The sequence below is a fragment of the Carcharhinus amblyrhynchos genome, chromosome 13 (genome assembly GCF_965287045.1).
Source record: "Carcharhinus amblyrhynchos chromosome 13, sCarAmb.v2.hapA, whole genome shotgun sequence".
NCBI classification, from domain to species: domain Eukaryota; kingdom Metazoa; phylum Chordata; class Chondrichthyes; order Carcharhiniformes; family Carcharhinidae; genus Carcharhinus; species Carcharhinus amblyrhynchos.
In genome coordinates this window covers 72,890,515-72,911,313 of record NC_137336.1, presented here as the reverse complement: position 1 = coordinate 72,911,313, position 20,799 = coordinate 72,890,515, and the positions used below count along the sequence as shown (strand labels likewise).

Sequence of the window (20,799 nt, the reverse complement as noted above, 5' to 3'; positions counted from 1 at the left end):
TTTTTTTTTTACATCGTGAAGTTCCCACTACCACAACAATTTCAGGCTGTAATGCTCGACTTCCCACCATGTCCTAAATGAAGAAGATTTTCTTTCCCCTCAAATTCTCTCTAAATCTTCTGCCAGAGATTTATATTTAAAGCTATGAAGTTATGTCCCCTGGTCATTGGCATCTTTACGGAGACAAAAAGTGTCCACATAAGTACCTGAAAATTTGTACATCACGAGCTGTGGCTTGATGGGTGTTTAACCAGTTCCATCGTAAACTCCCTCCTCATATCTTATACCTCGGCTAGTATATGTGAGTGTGCAACATTCTTTTTTTTATTGTCCTCATCCCAAACCCTATTCGCCCAGAATATATTATCATGCTGGCCCACCATCTCTCACTGAGATGTTGTGTCTCTGAAGTATTTTGCACAAGTAGGTTTCTCTTCAGACAACACCACGTCTGTCCCAATCTCCCTATTCAATGTGATGCTCTCACATGCATCTATCAAACAAATATCCAGTCTCTATTTGATGCTGATTTTCATCTCTCCATTGCATGATAAAACATTTCAGTCATAACTCCCTCCACACAGAATTCTAGCAATGCTTCGTTATTCGGAGAAGCTTTGATAGGGAAGTTACAATATCCCATTAACAGGCAGGTAGTAAGAATGAACATTGACTGTATTCTCGCAGCTGATGAGTTCTCATGTACCTTCTTCATTGGCACCAAATGATCTCTGTTGGTGTTGTGCTTTGGGGATCACTTCAAATGTTTGCTTCAATTAACTTTTATTCAAGATTGTTCTCATTTATCAACATCTCCCATTGTCAGATTCTAAGAAGGGGAGCATTCTTACACAGCAACAAAAGGTGAAGTCCCTTAATTTCGAAAGAAATCAGTAGCTTGAGTTAAGTTCTTTCTTTCACCAATTTGGAAAAGTATGCCCAATGAGATTTCACCACTTTTTTTTAGTTCTCTTCTGAATTTCCTTTGTGTCGCTGTATAAGTGCAGGTGTTTGTACAGGAACTCAAATATATGAGCAGATATCCTGTCTCAGTGACAATACGCAGAGGAATGGAATTATCGCCTTGATGGGAAATGCTGTTCGATATTCTTTAGCTGCAAAACTCCCAATCGGTGTTAACTACAAAAGTATGAAGATAACTGATACCATGAAGAGTAAAATGAAGGATTTCCTTCGGCTCTTCACCTCTGGATCGCTATGACTCTCACTGTCCTCACACCGGAGGCCTCTGCGCACACCATTGGCCAACAAAATACGTCCGACCGTCAAAGGATTAAACATGATCGTGAGGACAAAGGGCCAAAGAACAACTGAGCTTCTGAACTGTACACAGACCATGCGGACAATGTGTAGACGGCCTGCGTTGTCCGGCAGCCCAAGTGCACATTGTCAATTACTCGTTCAGCTTCGCATGAAAAGAGCATAAGAACACCTTTTAAATGGTCAGGGTGCAGAGCATTACTATAATGCTAGTTACAGTTCTCTTAGTGCAATATGCCTCTTTAAAGTTCGGACAACAGGTGGAAACAAATTGGTCAAATGTAAATTAAACTGTGAACCTCACAGATGACAAAAGTAATGTTTAGGATGAATTTACACACGGCAGTATAAGACAGAATGGAGTACAGAAAGTGGTCATTGAATATCAGACGCAAGGACTATGTTAAAAATCATGACCAGAAAAGCCACAGCCATCAGGTAGCCAGATATACGTTTGTAGAGACCGCAATTTCCTCTGGAGAGGATCCCGATGGTCATAATGTTTGCGGCAAGAAGGAGAAGGTAAGGAAGAATGTTACTATAACCCAAAAGGAAAGTTTCCCTCTGTGACTACTGAACACAATGTGTGCGGGTGCCATTTAAACAGAGCACTTTAATGGGAATGAGGGAATAAAGATATTATAATCAGTAACAGAGGAAGAAGAATCGACTGAGGTGGGGTACATAAAGGGGAGTCGGGCAGAGGAAAGGCATTGGGGGCGCGGGAGGTATTAACACATTTAAGCACGGATTGGAGGGGAATATTGAACGGGCGACACACACCCGGAGGTTCTTCCTTAACAGTGAGCGCAGTGCAGAGTTGCTGGGAATCAAGTCAGGCAACATATGCGGAAAGAGAAGCAGACCATCAGGTGTGTGGACAGTCAGTCGAAGTGCAATCGCTAATTCTTTCTTTTGTCATTATATCACTTACTTAGCATGCATGTGATCCTACATTGTAGCGTCATTGAAGTGGTGGAGGCTACTTCGCTAAATATATTTAAGTCACGGGTAGATAGGTTTTTGACAGACAGGGGAATAAACGGTGATGGGGAGAAAGCGAGAAAGTGGAACTGATCCACTTCAGATCAGCCATGATCTTATTGAAAGGCGGGGCAGGCTCGAAGTGCTAGATGTCCTACTCCTGCTCCTATTTCTTATGTTCTTATGTTCTTATGTAATACCCATTGATCAGTGAGTCTTTTACCGTTAATGCTGGATGCCATTGTCCCATAACAATTCCCATTCTGATCGTCAACAATTAGTCTTCTTCAAATTTATCAGTTCAATTTTGTATTGTCCGTTTCACCTTTCCATTATCTGACGAAATATTATAACATAATGGTGATGCCTGTAGTATTCTTCTGCCGCAGGTCCTTGTTCTATTTGTTCACCTTCTTGCTCCATTATGATCCATATTGTCTGCTTGCCATTCGATCATGCTCATGTCAATCAAAGGCGTCGCCCTCAACGCTCTTCATATATTATTCTCCCTTTCTGTCCCTTAGTCTGCGATTCGACGACTCCATACATGCAGCAATGGAGCAACTAAATTGTTAAGTAATGGGACCATACAGCTGATTTTCCAATGAAGCAAATGTGAATAAAAACGTCTGGCAAATGATTCGGGAGGCTCCATCTGGAACTGTAGTGGAAGCAGGTTCAATTGAGGCATTTAAGAAGGTAGTAAGCGATTAAATGAACGTAAATAATGCACAGAGATGCCGTGAAAATGATGTGGATATGCCGGCGTTAAACCTGGTGTTGTCAGACTTTTTAATGCCGTGAAAAGGCAGGGGAATGACACTAAGTCATGGTGTTTCTTTGGAGAGTTTGACAGTGCAGACATAATGGTCTCCTCCTACGCAATAACAATTCTGTCAGTCTGCGATTCTGTGATATTAGTCATCTCCATGATCTTCATGTAAATTTATTTCTCTAATGCTGCTCCATTGTTTAAAAGCCAATCACATATATCCAGTATAGTGAAGATATCCGTTTTGCTTCTAAGCTTTGATTAACTTCATTTGTCACCCAGTCCTCAGTATTATTTTCTTTCCAAACCTGCATTTATTGAAAATAAAAATTCGCAACTCAGCATCTGCAATATGTAACATTTATATAAATATTAAATTGACGGCTAAATTAAATGCACGAATTCCCGCATTTCCAACAAGAAAGGATGTAACATTTGCCCGTTGACATTGGCGTCACTGTCGCTGAATCACGCATTATCAACTTCCTGGGGTTTATCCTTGACCAGAAATTGAATTTGGACCAGTCTGATAAATGTTATGATTAACAGAGCTGGTCAAAGGCTGGGAAGATAGTGACGAATAACGTACCTCCTGAATCTATCAAATCCTGTCCACAATCAACATGGCACCAGTCAGCCTGTGAAGGGATATGGCCCACTTGCCTGGATGAGTGCAGCTACAATATTCAAGAATTTTGACACCATCCAGGACAATGCAGCCTTAGAGATTGCTACCCACAGTTATAAACAGTCAATTTCTCCAACAACATTCCAACAACAACATTTTAACGGAAGGAGTGTTGTGAACAAAGTGGATGAGCTTAGAGCATGGATCACTACTTGGAAAGATGATGTGGTGGCCATTATAGAGAGCTGGATGACTCAGGGACAGGACTGGTTACTTCAAGTGCCGGGTTTCAGATGTTTCAGAAGGGACAGGGAGGGAGGCAAAAGAGGTGGGGGAGTGGCACTGCTGATCAGAGATAGTGTCACGGCTGCAAAAAAGATGGAAGCCATGGAGGGATTGTCTATGGAGTTTCTGTGGGTGGAGGATAGGAACAAGAAGGGGTCAATAACTTTAGTGGGTGTTTTCTATCGGCCGCCCAATAGTAACAGGGATGTTGAGGGGCAGATTGGGAAGCAGATCCTGGAACGTTGTAATAATAACAGAGTTGTCGTGATGGGAGATTTTAATTCCCCAAATATTGATTGGAATCTCCCTTGGGTAAGAGGTTTAAATGGGGAGGAGTTTGTTAGGTGTGTTCAGCAGGGTTTCTTGACACAGTATGTGGATAAGCCTACAAAAAGAGAGGCTGTAATTGATTGGTATTGGGAAACTAACCTGGTCAGGTGTCAGATCTCTCAGTGGGAGAGCATTTTGGAGATAGTGGTTATTATTCTATCTCCTTTACAATAGCATTGGAGAGAGATAGGGTCAGACAAGTTAGAAAAGTGTTTAATTGGAGTAAGGGGAATTATGAGGCTATCAGACTGGAAATTGGAGGCTTAATTGGAAAGGGGTTTTCTCAGGGAAATGTACAGAAGAAATACGTCAAATTTTTGTCTGGAGTTCAGCATAGCAACTTTCCAGTGACATAGGGAAGTTATGGTAGGATACAGGAACTGTGGTGTACAAAAGCTGTATTAAATCTAGTGAAGGAGAAAAGAAAAGCTCACAAAAGGTTCAGAGAGCAAGGTAATTTTAGAGATCTAGAAGAGTATATGACAAATGGGAAGGATCTTAAGAAGGAACTTAGGGGAGCCAGAAGGGGTAATGAGAAGGCCTTGGCAGGTAGGATTAAAGAAAACTACAAAACATTCTACAAGTACGTGAACAGCAAGAGGATAAGACGTGAAAGAATAGGACCTATCAAGTGGGAAGGTCTGTATGGAACCAGAAGAAATAGCAGAGGTACTTAATGAATACTTTACTTCAGTATTCACTATGGAAAAGGATCTTGGTGGTTGTGGGGCAGACTTGCAATGGACTGAATCGCTTGAGCATGTAGATATTAAGAAAGAGGATGTGTTGGAGCTTTTTAAAAGCATCAAGTTAGATAAGTCGCCAGGACAAGATGGGATGTACCCCCGACTATTCTAGGAGGTGAGGGACAAGATTACTGAACCTCTGGTGATGACCTTTGCATCATCAATGGAGACGGGAGAGACTCTGGAGGATTGGAAGATTGTGGATGTTGCTCCTTTATTCAAGATAGCCCTGGGAATTATAGACCAGTGAGTCTAACCTCAGTGGTTGGTAAATTGATGGAGAAGATCCTGAGAGGCAGGATTTATGAACATTCGGAGAGGTGTAATATGATTAGGAATAGCCAGCATGGCTTTGTCAAAGGCAAATCATGCCTTATGAGCCTGATTGATTTTCTTTTGAAGATGTGACTGAAAATATTGATGAAGGAAGAGCAGTAGATGAAGTATATTTGGACTTCAGCAAGGCATTTGATAAGGTGTCCCATGCAAGGCTTATTGAGCAAGTGAGGGGGCATGGGATCCAAGGGAACATTGCTTTGTGGACCCAGAACTGGTTTGCCTTCAGAAGGCAAAGTATGGTTATAGATGGGTCATATTCTGCATGGAGGTCGGTCACCAGTGGAGTGCCCGAGGGATCTGTTCTGGGACCCTTGCTCTTTATGAGTTTTATAAATGACCTGGATGAGGAAGTGGAGGGATGATTTGGTAAGTTTGCTGATGACACAAACGTTGGAGGTGTTGTGGATTGTGCAAAGGGATGTCAGAAGTTGCAGTGAGACATTGATAAGGTGCAAGACTGGGCAGAGAAGTGATAGATGGAATTCAACCCAGAATAGTGTGAAGTAGTTTATTTTGGCAGGTCAAATAGGATGGCAGAATATAATATTAATGGTAGGACCCTTGGCAGTGTGGAAGATCAGAAGGATCCTGGGGTCTGAGTTCATTGGACGTTTGAAGCAGCTGTGCAGGTTGAAGCTGTGGTTAAGAAGGTGAATGGTATACTGGCCTTCATCAATCGAGGAATTGAGTTTAAGAATCGAGAGTTAAATGTTGCAGCTATATAGGGCTCTTGTCAGAGCCCATTTGGAATAATGTGCTCAGTTCTGGTCGCCCCATGACTGGAAGGATATGGAAGCCATAGAAAGGGTGCAGAGGAGATTTACAAGGATGTTGCTTGGAATGGGGAGCATGCTTTATGAGGATAGGTTGAGGGAGCTCGGCCTTTTCTCCTTGGAGAGACAAAGGATGAGGGATAATCTGATAGAGGTGTATAAGATGTTGAGAGGCATTGATCGATTGAATAGTCAGAGGCTTTTTCCCAGGGCTGAAATTGTTGCCACAAGATGACACGGGTATAAGGTGCTTGGGAGGAGGTACAGAGGAGATGTCAGGGGTAAATTTTTCACTCAGAGGGTGGTGGGTACGTGGAATGGGCTGCCGCAACGGTGGTGGAGGTGGATTCGATTGGGTCTTTTAAGATAGTTTTAGATAAATACATAGAACTTTGTAAAATTGAAGGTTACAGGTAAGCCTAGTCATCTCTAAGGTAAGGATATGTTCAGCACAACTTTGTGGGCTGAAGAGCCTGCATTGCTTTGCAGTTTTTCTATGTTTCTATGTTTTCTATAGCAGAGTGACAGCTTTGCGAATCATCTACAAGATGCACTTTGGGGACTGGATAAGATTCCGGCAGTAACGTCTTTCATAACCACAACTACTGGCATCTAGGACTAAAGCAGCAGATACTGAGAACAACAGCAACTAGAGGTTTCACTTCAATTCATTCACCAGCCTGACTTGGAAATATATTGCCCGTTCCTTCATCTTCACTGGGTTAAGATCTTGTAACTCCACCTCCGCTTTCCACCTCTGCCACCGCCCCCCCCCCACCCCCCCCCCACCCAACTGCACTATGTTTGCATCTACACATTAGGGACAGCAGCATTCAAGAAGGCAGCTTACCACTTTCTGAAGGGCAGCTAGCGATGGGCAATAAATACTGGCCCAACCAGAGACTCCCACATCCCATCAAATGCACTTTTCAGAAGAGATGTTAAACTGAATTCTGAGCATTGCTAACGTCCATTGCTTTCTATGCGAGTTCTGCTCTGATATCGGGATCTGACCTCCCCAACCACATCCCGTTCATCAGCAACTGTGTCCTCGGCTCCAATTGCTTTGACGTGAACGCCACCCCACTCCCCTCCTCCCAGCTCTAAAGACAGATTTCTTTTTTTGGATGCACGCACGTTTGCACCTTTCTCAAAGACAGTCAATGATCCTGGCAACACTGGGTTGTTCTGAAATTTTTGCTGGCATTCTGATTTCCATAGCTAGTTCCCTGCACCACAAAACTCTCACGCTCAACATGAACTGTTCAAACTATTTCAATGGTCCCACTATAGTCGCCCTTCCTGCTGTGTATTCACCTTCACATTGGATATTTCCTTTGCAGCCATGGACAGAACGCCCTCAGCAAAGGACGCTGTATGCCTCCTTCTTCAGACAACTCAATGAATTTCAAATTGGGACAGAGCTGAGCTTTTCTACAAAATGCTTAAAGGAGATGAGGTGTAGATAAGACGTTTTCATTAGTTGAGGAGTTGAGAACGAGGGTGCATGATTTGGACGGAAATGAGAAGTACAGCTTTTACTTTCAAGATTGTAATACCCCAAAGGACTGTAGAATCTCAGTCATTGAGTAAGTTGGTAGTAGGGTTTGATAGATTACTAATTAACAATAACGTAAAGGATTATGGAAATAATGTGTGGATAAAAGGCATTGAAGTGCCTGATCAACCATGATGATATTGAAAGGATTGACGAGCTAAATGGCTGACTCTGGTTCCATCACTTCAACTACTTTGTCCTTATCTTTGTTATGGTGTCTCCCCGCACAGCCTGGAATCCTTCTTTTCACATTTTTTGTCTTTTCAACAAGAAACACTTTAGTGAGGTCAGCCATTTGTACTTCACGCTCCCACCTCCCCCCCCCCTCCACGTTCCCTCCCCCCACCACCCCCACCAAGTTCATTCTGAATTGCTTCCTTCCTAACTTGCTGTGGCGCATTCTCTCAGGTCTCAACCCAACGTCGTCATTAATCCGGATGAAAATGATCATGTTTTGTGTTCTAAAACCAACTGAATTTTAACCGAACTGAATTGAGAGGCCAATACCGACCAGCCAACATGCTGGTCAATCTCGCCCTGGGTTATTACCCATCATAAGTCGTGAAGCCATTTGATTTGAAAATTTTCCTGGCCTTACCTTTTCCTGAGATTTTCCCTCTAATGGCAAACGAACTTGCAGCAATTGTAGACCACTCGGTCCGTCGAAACAGCTCAGTCATTCATTGTAAATATGGATGATCTCACTTTCTCCTCAATTTCAAATTGCTGGCTGCCGCTGATAGATAATCTATCTATTTCTACCTACCAGATATTAAAAGACTTTTTTCACGGGAAGAGGATTTGAAATCTACTGAGGCAAACAGTTTTCCTCAACCCTGTCATGAGTGGGTTACTATTTATGAATTGTATTGGACCATGGTCAGTGGAACCTTACTATCACATTACTCTTCTAAGACTGCCAGACAGGATTTTTTTGTGGGGGGAGGCCCATTGGTTCAGATTGTTTCTTGCCCACTGAACAGAGTCTAGATTCCACTCCTCCCAGGTGCTATCACACTGAAACGCCTTCAAGACTATTTTGAATGTGGCACATAGCCAGAAGTATTATGCATTTCATTCCTCTATGTAGAACTGCGGGTAATATAATCTGTCTCTCCCTGGGGAAGCAGGTCATTTTTAGACAAAAGTTGCCCAAAAACTGCTTGTGCTGTCTTGAACTCATCATTGACACAGACAGCCGTCAAGACAGGAAACCCTAAACTCGAGCTCAGGAATTTCGAAGTAGTTCTGAAACAGATGGGCACCAAGTAGTGACCCACTACAGAAAATGTATATATTTGGACATATTGGTGGAGAAATTTATTTTACTGACTGTGAGAGTGATATCCGAAGATTCAACAAAAATGATATTAAATTTCTTGCAAGGAGAGCATCCATACTATGGCTATTATCTTACATTTCATCTATATGCATGAATATAGCACAGTTTCTTGATTATGATGGGCACCGGTGATGATTAATTCAAACTGAAAATCAGTTTCCTTTAATTATTGAAATATTTAGCTGTGCAAATGAGAACTGACAAGGCAACCAATATAGGTTATGAACAAAAACTAACCCACTCATTATTCCACCTGCCATTCAAGAATGGCTGCCAACAACTTATTGACAAATATTGAACAAAACCCTCTGCCTCCTGATTCAGAAGAAATATTGCATTCATCCAACGCGTCTATTTCAAGCTGAAAGGGCTGCCTATGACGCACAAAAGACTGCGGCTGGAAATAAAAACAGCATTTGAGAAAACCGGTTGGACAAAAGTAAAGAAAACTTCAGTGCGGAATTATTAGAGTTTGATGCACAGTGTTACCCCATTGAAGCAGAGGAGCAAAGGTTGTAACAATACTGATCAAGTTCCATTACAAAGGCTCCACTGATCATGGTATCCCACTTGGAGAACATTCTGTAACTGAACACAATTTTAATTTCTCATCAGCTTTCTCAAAACCTTGTTGCACATATTGGTCTGATTTAGGATTCAGTTTGAAACTATTCAGTTAATCATCCCAATCCGTGTGAACCTTTTTATGTCAAAATATTGAAAAAGATTGAAGTATAGCCAATGCTATTTTGATGGTTTATTATTACAATAACCCAATGCATATCACACTTCAGATGCACTAGAAGACAGTTTTCATTGTATGATTGTGTTCAAGCAACAGGTTCAAAATGAAATAAAGAAAACACGAGGCATAGCTAGATACACCTTCAGGGTGTCTTTATTTTGTCAGTCGTCTAAATAATTTGTTAATTAGAGTGAAGGGACATTTAAGTGCAATGTACAACTGCACTTTGAATTTGGACTGGGTCATGGCATAAATGAAAGTATTTGTACAGCAGCTCAAGAGCTGAAGCATAAAGCCCAATTCTCTAACAAATTCATGGAACCGTACCGATCGAAACCCTAAATACCACATCCGCTTCCACACAGAATAAATAAGAAACACTGTCCATAAGAATATGAAATTTCCCGATATGACAAATAGCACAGTCATTGACTTCCTTCGACTCTCCATCTCTGGGTCATGGTATGTGTTTCCCTTGCCATGACCATGGAGCCTTTGTCGGGCTCTGCTACCCACTAAGATATGTCGGACTGTTAATGCATTGAAAATTATAATCAAAACAAATGGAATAAGAGGACTTAAAATATAATGAACGAATTCTACAGTTATCCACGCCTGAGAGACTAATGAACTACTTGGTATGAAACAAAACCAGGGGTAATTTCTGAGCAGATATTCACCCGTATACAGAAAGTACCAGAAAATATTCTTTAAACTGAACAGCAGAATTAGTGTTCCAAGTATTGCAGCCTCTGTTTTCTCAGTGCAATATTTCATTTTGAGCTTCTGGCAACAAATAGCCACAAATCGGTCAAAGGTGAACGACACAGTGAACCAGACAGAACAGTCTGTGGCAGCGTAAATAAGAACGGCATGTATATTGCACAAGGGAACATGCCACAAAAACATAAATTTAAGCCAATAGACAACTGGAATATGTCTTAGTATCAGATCCACGATAACGACCAGTAGATCTGCAACTGCCATGGCCACCAGGTAACGTGTGACACATTTGGAGAGGCCACATTTTCCCCGAGAGAAGTTCACAATCGTTACTAAGTTTGCTGCAGAGAAGAGTGAAAATAAATTTATGCAACTAGTAGGGAGCAAAAGTAATTGCAGGAGAACATAAGAACATAAGAAATAGGAGCAGGAGTAGGCCATCTAGCCCTTCGAGCCTGCCCCGCCATTCAATAAGACCATGGCTGATCTGTCGTGTCTCAGTTCCACGTTCCTGCCCTCTCCCCATAACCCTTAATCCCCTCTCTTATCAAAAACCCATCAACCCGCGTCTTAAAAATATTTAGCGAGGTAGCCTCAACCACTTCAACGGGCAGAGAATTCCAGAGATTCACCACCCTTTGAGTGAAGAAGTTCTTCCTCAACTCCGTTCTAAACCGCCCCCCCCCCCCTTTATCTTGAGGCTGTGCCCCCTAGTCCTACTGTAACAGCAAAGGGAGGAAGACGCTGGTGGGTGTCGTCTATAGGCCCCCGAATAATGATCTGGAGGTGGGGTGGGCTGTTAACGCGCAAATAAGTGTGGCGTGCAGAAATGGGACGGCCGTAATTATGGGGGATTTCAATCTGCATATTGATTGGTCGACCCATGTTGGACGCGGTGGGCTCAAGGAGGAGTTCTTGGAATTCTGCCGGAATAGTTTCCTTGAACAGTGTGTGTTGAAGCCGACGACGGAGCGAGCTATCTTGGATCTGGTATTATGTAATGAGGTGGGTAGAATTAGGGACCTTGCAGTGAAGGATCCTCTTGGGGAGAGTGATCATTGTATGGTGGAGTTTCTGGTACAGATGGAGGAGGAGAAAGTGGGTTCGCGGACACGCGTACTTTGTTTGAGCAGAGGGAAGTACGGTCGGATGAGAGAAGAATTGGCAAATGTGTACTGGGGGAGTGCGCTGGAAGGTAGGTCTGCTGAGGAGCAGTGGAGGATCATTAAGGAGATCTTCCTTGGTGCTCAGCACAAATTTATTACAAAGGTCAAAAAGGACCGTAGGAGGAGAGGTAATAAGCCGTGGATAACGAAGGAGGTGAAGGAAAGTGTTAAATTAAAAGTTGAGGCGTTTAGAGTAGCTAAGAGTAGTGGGCAAGAAGAGGATTGGGAGAGGTTTAAATGTCAACAAAGATTGACAAAGAATTTGATAAAGAAGGGTAGGAGAAACTATAAAGCTGGGCTAGCGCTTAATATAAAAAAGGATAGCAAGAGTTTTTATAAATATATAAAAAGGAAGAGGCTGGCTAGGGTGAACGTTGGACCCTTAGAGGATGAGAAGGGGGACTTAGTGGTAGGGGATGGGGAAATGGCTGAGGTCTTGAATAACTTTTTTGTTTCAGTCTTCACGGAGGAGGATGTGAATACTTTGCCGGGTGTTAGAGATGGAAAGGTGGTGGACTGGAGGGTCTCAATGACATTATTGTTACTAGAGAGGCGGTGCTCGACAGACTGGAGGGAACTGATTGTGGACAAGTCCCCAGGACCGGATGGAATGCATCCGAGGGTTCTGAAAGAAGTGGCGGAGGTGATAGTGGATGCCTTGGTGGTTATTTTCCAACTGTCGCTGGATTCCGGGGAAGTGCTGGAAGATTGGAAAATGGCTAATGTTACACTGTTGTTTAAGAAGGGTGCCAGGCAAAAGGCAGGGAATTATAGGCCGGTTAGTTTAACGTCTGTTGTAGGTAAAATGTTAGAATCCGTCATCAAGGAGGAAATAGCGAGGCATCTTGAGGGGAATTGCTTGATAGAGCAGACGCAGCATGGTTTCGTTAAGGGGAAGTCATGTCTGACAAATTTACTGGAGTTCTATGAGGATGTGTCTAGGGCGGTGGATAGAGGAGAGCCGGTGGATGTGGTCTTTCTTGATTTTCAGAAGGCGTTCAACAAGGTACCTCACAAACGGTTATTGCAGAAGGTCAGGGGACATGGAGTTGGGGGTAAGGTGTTAGCGTGGATAGAGGATTGGTTGTCAAATAGGAGGCAGAGAGTGGGGGTCAATGGGTGTTATTCGGATTGGCGGATGGTGACTAGTGGAGTGCCCCAGGGGTCGGTGCTGGGGCCTCAGTTATTTACCATTTATATAGATGATCTGGAGGAGGGAACCGAGTGTGAGGTGTCGAAATTTGCTGATGACACCAAGATTGGTGGAACGGCAAATTGCGCGGAGGGTGTGGAGAGTCTACAGAAGGATCTAGATAGGCTGGGCGAATGGGCCAGGAACTGGCAAATGGAATTTAATGTTGGCAAGTGCGAGGTTGTCCACTTTGGTAGGAATAATGGTAGGAAGGATTATTACTTACGTGGCGAAAAACTGCATCAGGCGACGGTGCAGAGGGACCTCGGGGTCCTTGTGCATGAGTCACAAAAACCCAGCTTGCAGGTGGTCAGGAAGGCTAATGGGATGCTAGCCTTCATAGCGAGGGGGATTGAATATAAAAGTAGGGAGGTCTTGCTGCGGCTGTATAGGACATTGGTGAGGCCGCAGCTGGAGTACTGTGTGCAGTTTTGGGTGCCGTACTTACGCAAGGATATTTTGGCCTTGGAGGGAGTGCAGAGGAGGTTTACTAGGCTGATGCCGGAGTTGAAGGGGTTGAGCTATGAGGAGAGGCTGAATAAACTAGGCTTGTACTCGTTAGAGTTTAGAAGAATGAGGGGAGATCTCATTGAGACATATAAGATGATGAATGGGATGGATAGGATAGAGGTGGAGAGACTCTTCCCGCTCAGAAAGGACAGTAGGACTACATTTCACCCTACTTTTGCATTCATTATAACCATGGCTACTCATCAAATTTAAATCCTGATTTTGCCTAATCCCCACCTCCCCGGGATATCACTTGATCCCTTTCACACCAAGAGCTACATCCAAGCTGTGTATAAATTAGAAAAAAAGTTTGTTTTAAATTACTTTTCTTGGTGGTGAATTCCACACATTCACCACCCACTGGGAGAAGAAATTTCTCCTTATTTCAGTCAAAACATTTTACCCTTTCAAACCCCACAATGCTTTTATCCCTTGTCCTCTTGACCAACGGGAATCTGCCCTGCCTAATCCAGTTAGAAGTTTATACATTTCTATGAGCACCAGTTTCAACTCTTCTGAACTCAAGTGAGTATCATCCAAACCAATTTAGACTCTCCTCATATGGCATAGGTGCAATCCCAGGAATCAGCCCAGCAAATATCCGTTGTACCTCCTGTCGTGCAAGCGTATACTTCGTCATATAAGGACACCAAAATTGCACAATATGCTCAGGTGTGGCCACGCCAATGCTATATATAATTGCAGTAAAACATTGCTACCCCTGCACACAAATCTTCCAGCTATGAATGGTAACATCCTACTACCCTGTTTTTCTATCTGTTGTACCTGCACACATACATTCGGTGACTGATGCACGAGGCCACAAAATTTTCACTATAAACACACAGAAAGATATGTCCTGGTCACGCTAATATGAATGAGTTAGTAAAAGGAATCAATGTGATTCCCGTTGGATGTCCACCTTTATCAATTTCTGCCATTTCAAATAGCAATCTTCTTCCATATTTTTCTATTTAAGTGATAGCCTTACATTTATCTATATTTTCTTCCATCTGCCATGCATATGCCCACTCACTCAGCCTGTCTAAATCAGATTGAAGCGTCCCTGCATCCTCCTCACAGACACACTTTTACCCAACTGTTCAACATAAGATAATAAATTTTGTTCCTTCGCCCAATTAATTGATATATTACTTGAACAGTTGGCATCCTAGCACATATTGCTACAGTATATCCCTAATCACTTCCTGCCAATCAGAAAAATGCCCATTAATTCCATCTCTTTGCTTCCCGTCTGCCACCTGACTTTCTACTGATCTCAAGATACTACTCACAATTCCTTTCCATAGCAATCAGCTATGCAACATCTGATCAAAAGCCTTCTGAATATCCAAATGAAGAACATATACCGGTTCTCCCTGATCAACTCTACTAGTTAATTCCTCACCAATTTCCAATAGATTTGTCAAGCATTATTTCACTTTTGTAAATCCTTGCTAACTTTTTATGGTTATACCTTTTTTTCAAATGTTGTGCTACGAATCCTTTGATAGTGATTCCTTTGATTCTAATAACATCTCCACTGCTGATGTTAGGTGCACTGCTCTATAGATTTCTGTCTTCTCTCTATCTACCCTTTTGAAATACAGATTTACATTGGCTGTCCTCCAATCTGTACGAACCATTCCAGAGTCCAAAAAAAGTGGAGCATTGGCCACCAATTGATCTTTCGTTTCCTGGGCCAGTTCCTTAAGTACAGTGGAATAAGGAGTATCGGACACTGATGACTGTCTGCCTCCAATCCCGTTAGTTTCCCTAAAGCAATTGTTCTAATAATAACGATTTGCATCAGCTCCTTTTTTTTTGCTCAGAACTTGATGGTACGTTATTCATGCCCTCCTTCGTGTAAGCAGAAACAAAGTTTGAATGCAGTTCATCAGCTATTTATTCGTTCTCTTTCAGAATTCCCTCCTAACAGTTCTACTTTTGTTTGTGTCAGCCCTTTTCTCTTCACATAACTCCATACATACTTGTTGTCAGTTTCTTCTGCTCTCTGCTAGCTCACTTTCATACTCTATTCACCATGGCCTCCCCTTGCTGAATTTAAGCCGATCCCAATCTTCAGATCCAATACATTTAATTCCCCTTGTAAACCATGGAATGACCAGAGTTTCCTTTCCAGTCTTGCAGCAAATGGGAATAAACAGTTTTTGGAGCTCACCTATTCCATCCTTTATTGCCTGTCAGTGACTGTAGGCTGTCCCTCCTTTCAGTAATGTTTCCCAGTCCATCACATCAACTCATCCCTCAAATCATCAGAGTTAAATTTATTGGCATTCAGGACCCAGGTCTCTAAATCAGCTATCCACTATTCACCTTGATAAACAATTCTATCATATTATCTTCACACATTCCCCTTGGCTATCTCACAATTAGATTATCAACGTATCCTTTTTTATGGCAGAATTCCCAATCAAAGATATCTAGTCCCATTTTTGGCTCCTTAAACAATTTGTCCACAAATCTATCCCAACTCCACTCCAGAATTTCCTCCACGACTGCAGTGCAACAAATCTCACACTCCTAATCAATATGCAGATTAGAATCAATCATAAGTACAGATGTTCTTTTATCAAATTCATATCAGATTTTCTAACATTCTCAACATCACCATTACAGTTTGATGGTCAGTATGCCATCCTAATAAAGGAGCTGTTCTTACAATAAGGTCAAGTGGTTGTAATTCAACATTTGTCACATTTGAATGATTTTGATGAATCAGGTTTTCCTAAGCTGGAAGCAACATATAAAATGCATTAAGTGGTGATAACCCATGACATGTATAAATGAAATTAGATGAGGAACAGCAAGTTTGCTGAACAATTCATACCAAATCATATTTTAGATCGAACATGAACATTTCCTGTAAAACAATTAATAGAAACTGACAGAAGACTTTTGGCACAGCACCGACTTAAGGGGAAGTCGTGTCTGACGAATTTATTGGAATTCTATGAGGATGTGTCTCGTGCGGTGGATGGAGGGGAACCGGTGGATGTGGTGATTCTCGATTTTCAGAAGGCGTTTGCTAAGTTGCCACACAAAAGGTTGTTACAGAAGGTTAGGGGGCATGGAGTTGGGGGTAAGGTGTTAGCGTGGATGGGGGACTGGCTGTCAAATAGGAGGCAGGGAGTGGGTGTCAATGGGTGCTTTTCAGATTGGCGGTTGGTGACTCGTGGAGTGCCCCAAGGATCGGTGCTGGGGCCTCAGCTATTTACCATTTATATAGATGATCTGGAGGAGGGAGTTGAGTGTAAGGTGTCGAAATTTGCTGATGACACAAAGATACGTGGAACAGCAAATTGTGCGGAGGGTGTAGAAAGTCTGCAGAGGGATCTAGATAGGCTGAACGAGTGGACGAGGACCTGGCAGATGGAATACGGTGTTGGCAAATGTGAGGTTATCCACTTTGGCAGGAATAATAGTAGGAAGGACTACTACTTACAGGGCAAAAAGCTGCAGCATGCTGCGGTGCAGAGGGACCTCGGGGTCCTTGTGCATGAGTCACAAAAACCCAGCCTACAGGTGCAGCAGGTGGTCAGGAAGGTAAATGGGATGCTGGCCTTCATAACGAGGGGGATTGAGTATAAACGTAGGGAGGTCTTGCTGCAACTGTACAGGGCACTGGTGAGGCCGCAGCTGGAGTACTGTGTGCAGTTTTGGTCGCCGCACTTGCGCAAGGATATTTTAGCCTTGGAGGGAGTGCAGAGGAGGTTCACTAGGCTGATACCAGAGTTGAGGAGGTTGAGCTATGAGGAGAGGATGAATAGACTGGGCTTGTACTCGTTAGAGTTTAGAAGGATGAGGGGTGATCTTATTGAGACGTATAAGATGATGAAAGGGATGGATAGGGTAGAGGTGGAGAGGTTCTTCCCGCTCAGAAAGGACAGCAGGACTAGAGGACACAGCCTCAAGATAAGGGGGGGGGGGGGGGCAGTTTAGAACAGAGTTGAGGAGGAACTTCTTCACTCAAAGGGTGGTGAATCTCTGGAATTCTCTGCCCGTTGAAGTGGTGGAGGCTACCTCGCTAAATATATTTAAGACGTGGGTAGATAGGTTTTTGGTAGGCAAGGGGATTAAGGGTTATGGGGAGAGGGCAGGAAAGTGGAACTGAGCCATTTCAGATCAGCCATGATCTTATTGAATGGCGGGGCAGGCTCGAAGGGCTAGATGGCCTACTCCTGCTCCTATTTCTTATGTTCTTATGACTTAAGAGCTCTGATAGCTTTAAGGTGAGCTGAAGCTTAAACTTCTCAGTAAACGCTCCATTGATCCATTTTGTTGTTGACAATTTTGTGATGCAATTTACCTGCAGGTGCTCAGTTGCCAATTAGTTAAAAAAAAACGTTTGGCACAGTGACAATGTTTAGCACTGCTCTCTAACAGCGCCAGAGACCCACGTTTAATTCCTGGCTTGGGTCAACGCCTGGGCAGAATCTCCACATTTTCGTCATTTTTGCCAGAGTTTCCTGAGGGATCTCCAATTTCCTCCCACAGTCTGAAGGACATGCTGGTTAGGTTCATGGGGAATGCTTCATTCTCCTTCAGTGTACCCAAACAGGTGCAGGAGCCTGAAAACTACGGGAATTTAACAGTAACAATTGCAGTGTTAAAGTCAGTCTACCTTTGAAACTAATCAATAAACTTGAACTTCAAACTAAAGCTGGTTACTTACTGCATTAACAGAGCTAAGTGGAATGCACGAAACAGCGTTGTTCACTGGATAACAGAGGTACATTGAAAAGGGTAAAATTGGCTAAGTATGGTTGAACTCATAAACGTATATAGTGACTCACCAGGAACGCCAAAAGCAGCCAGGAGTGGAAAACAAATCTTTTCAAAATCAAACAATGCATACAAGATAATTTGTCCGGTTACTTGACATCTTTCCATGAGTGTGTTGCACTGAGAGCTCCGGATTTCAGTTTATACAACAGGATTATAAAGTTTCAGTTGATACTGGCCAAAGAGAAGGGATCGTGCAATTATTTATAGAAGTAAGAATCCGTCCCATGAGAAGATTTCTAATTAGTTGAGACAGAGATTAGTTACAGGTAGTGAACATAAAAGCTTGATTACAAATCTTTATGTCAAATAATGTTATAAATGAAATATGGTTATCTGAAAATTGCCGAGAGGGTTGCTATAACTGGGCAAAACTTAGAATAGTTTGCAATAATGTTGACGAACAGCAGTAAGTGTGATCTTTGGGGGACAGTGTGATGTCAGAATCTTTACAGCAAATATTGTTGTTATTTTCTTTTATCATATGCTGTCGACTGAGTTATGTGAGAGTCTGATAGCACAGGAAATCCACAAATGCTAGGTAATTCCAACCACATTATTTTGCAGATAAAAACGAGCTATTTCTACTATCAATGATGATGTTCATCAATACCATTCTTAGACCTCGTGTAATTTCTTTGCTGTTACTTACTCTGCTCTCTTTATTAAAAATCCAGATTCAAAATTAAATGTCTTCTTAATACTGCTGTTCTGCATTCTGCTGTATGAATTTGTGATATCATACTATAAAATTCAAAGATTAAGTACCCATGGAATGCGCAAACAAATAAAGTGAACTGTGTTTTACAACTGCCTCTCCAATTGAAGCTTCAAATGGTACCATTGTCCTCAAGGGAATCAGTTGCATAATGGTTTACTACTGGACTAATAACTCAGAAGTTCAGGGAAATGTTCCATGGACTATGGTTCGTATCTCATCAGGGTAGATGGGTGTGGTGCAAAGGCGCTACTGCACTATGAACCTGCTGCAAATCTGCTCATTCCATTTCTGACTGCGCAGACTTATCGTGGGAGGTGCTATCCATGAAAATGTCAGCCTCCTCAGTATTCTGCCGCGACTCAGGCCACTGCCCCAGCTTTAAACAAAGAACATAGAAAAACTACAGCACGAACAGGCCCTTCGGTCCACAAGTTGCGCCAATGATATCCATACCTACTAGGCTTACCTGTAGCCCTCAATTCTATTAAGTTCCATGTACTCATCCAGAAGTCTCTTGAAAGACCCCATGGAATTTGCTTCCACCACCACCAATGGCAGCCGATTCCACTCACCCACCACCCTCTGAGTGAAAAACTTACCCATGATATCTCCTCTGTACCTATTCCCCAGCACCTTAAACCTGTGTCCTCTCGTAGCAACCGTTCCAGCCCTTGGAAAAAGCCTCTGAGAATCCACCCAATCTATACCTCTCAACATCTTATTCACTTCATCAGGTCACCACTTATCCTCCCTCTCTCTAAGGAGAAAGGACCAAGCTCCGTCAACCTATCCTCATAAAGTATGTCATCCAATCGGGACAACATCCTTGTAAATCTCCTCTGCACCCTTTCGATAGCTTCCACATCCCTCCTGTAATGAAGTGACCAGAACTGAGCACAGTACTCCAAGAGAGGTCTGACCAGGGTCTTATAAAGCTGTAACATTATCTCCCGACTCCTAAACTCAATCCCTCGATTGACAAAGGTCAGTAAACCATGCCCCTTCTTAACCACATCCTCTACCTGCCAGGCCAATTTAAGAGTCCAATGGACCCGGACCCCAAGGTCGTTTTGATCCTCTACACTGCTAAGAGTCTTACCCTTGATATTATACTCCTTCATCCCATTTGACCTGCCAAAATGGACCACGACACATTTATTTGTGTTGAAGTCCATCTGCCACTTCTCCGCCCAGCCTTGGAACCTATCTATGTCACTTACCAACCCATCCCTCCACTTCCTCATCCAGGTCATTGATTAAAATTATAAACAGCAACGTATTTGATATGCAAAAGTCCAGGAGGCACTTCATGTTCATATGTTCATCTTGGAAATTCGATGTTCCATTGGTTTCCCACATAGCATAAGGGGGCATTCAACTGGGTAAGTGATGATATGTCTTTTGATCTCTCCTTTCACTGCTTTGAAGTTCAAAAGTATTAATAGCTTTCTACTATTGATTATGAGTCTGCAACAACCGACATTATCTATATTATGACTATCATTATTTATTCACTAAGCATGAGAACATAAGAAATCGGGGCAAGATTAGGCCATCCGACCCCTCGAACTTCAATAAGATCATGGCTGATCGTTTCATGGACTCAACTCCACTTCACCTCCCACTCACCATAATCCTTAGTTCCTTTATTGTTCAAAAATGTATTTATCCTTGCTCACAAAAAAAAACATTTAATGACGTAGCTGCAACTGTTTCATTGGGTAGTGAATTCCACAGATTCACAACCATTTGTGTGAAAATGTTGCTCCTCAACTCAGTCCTAAATCTGCCCCCCCCCTCCCTTATTTTGAGGCCATGCCCCCTACTTCTGGTTTTACCTGGTAGTGGAAACAACTTCTCTGCTTCTGTATCATCTACTCTCTTCATGATCTGATATG

General features: G+C 42.7%; 1 pseudogene; it reads right to left on the bottom strand.

Moving 5' to 3' along the window:
• Window positions 1-903: 903 nt before the first annotated feature.
• LOC145351329 (uncharacterized) overlaps window positions 904-20,799 on the bottom strand; it is a 35,880-nt pseudogene continuing 15,984 nt past the window's right edge.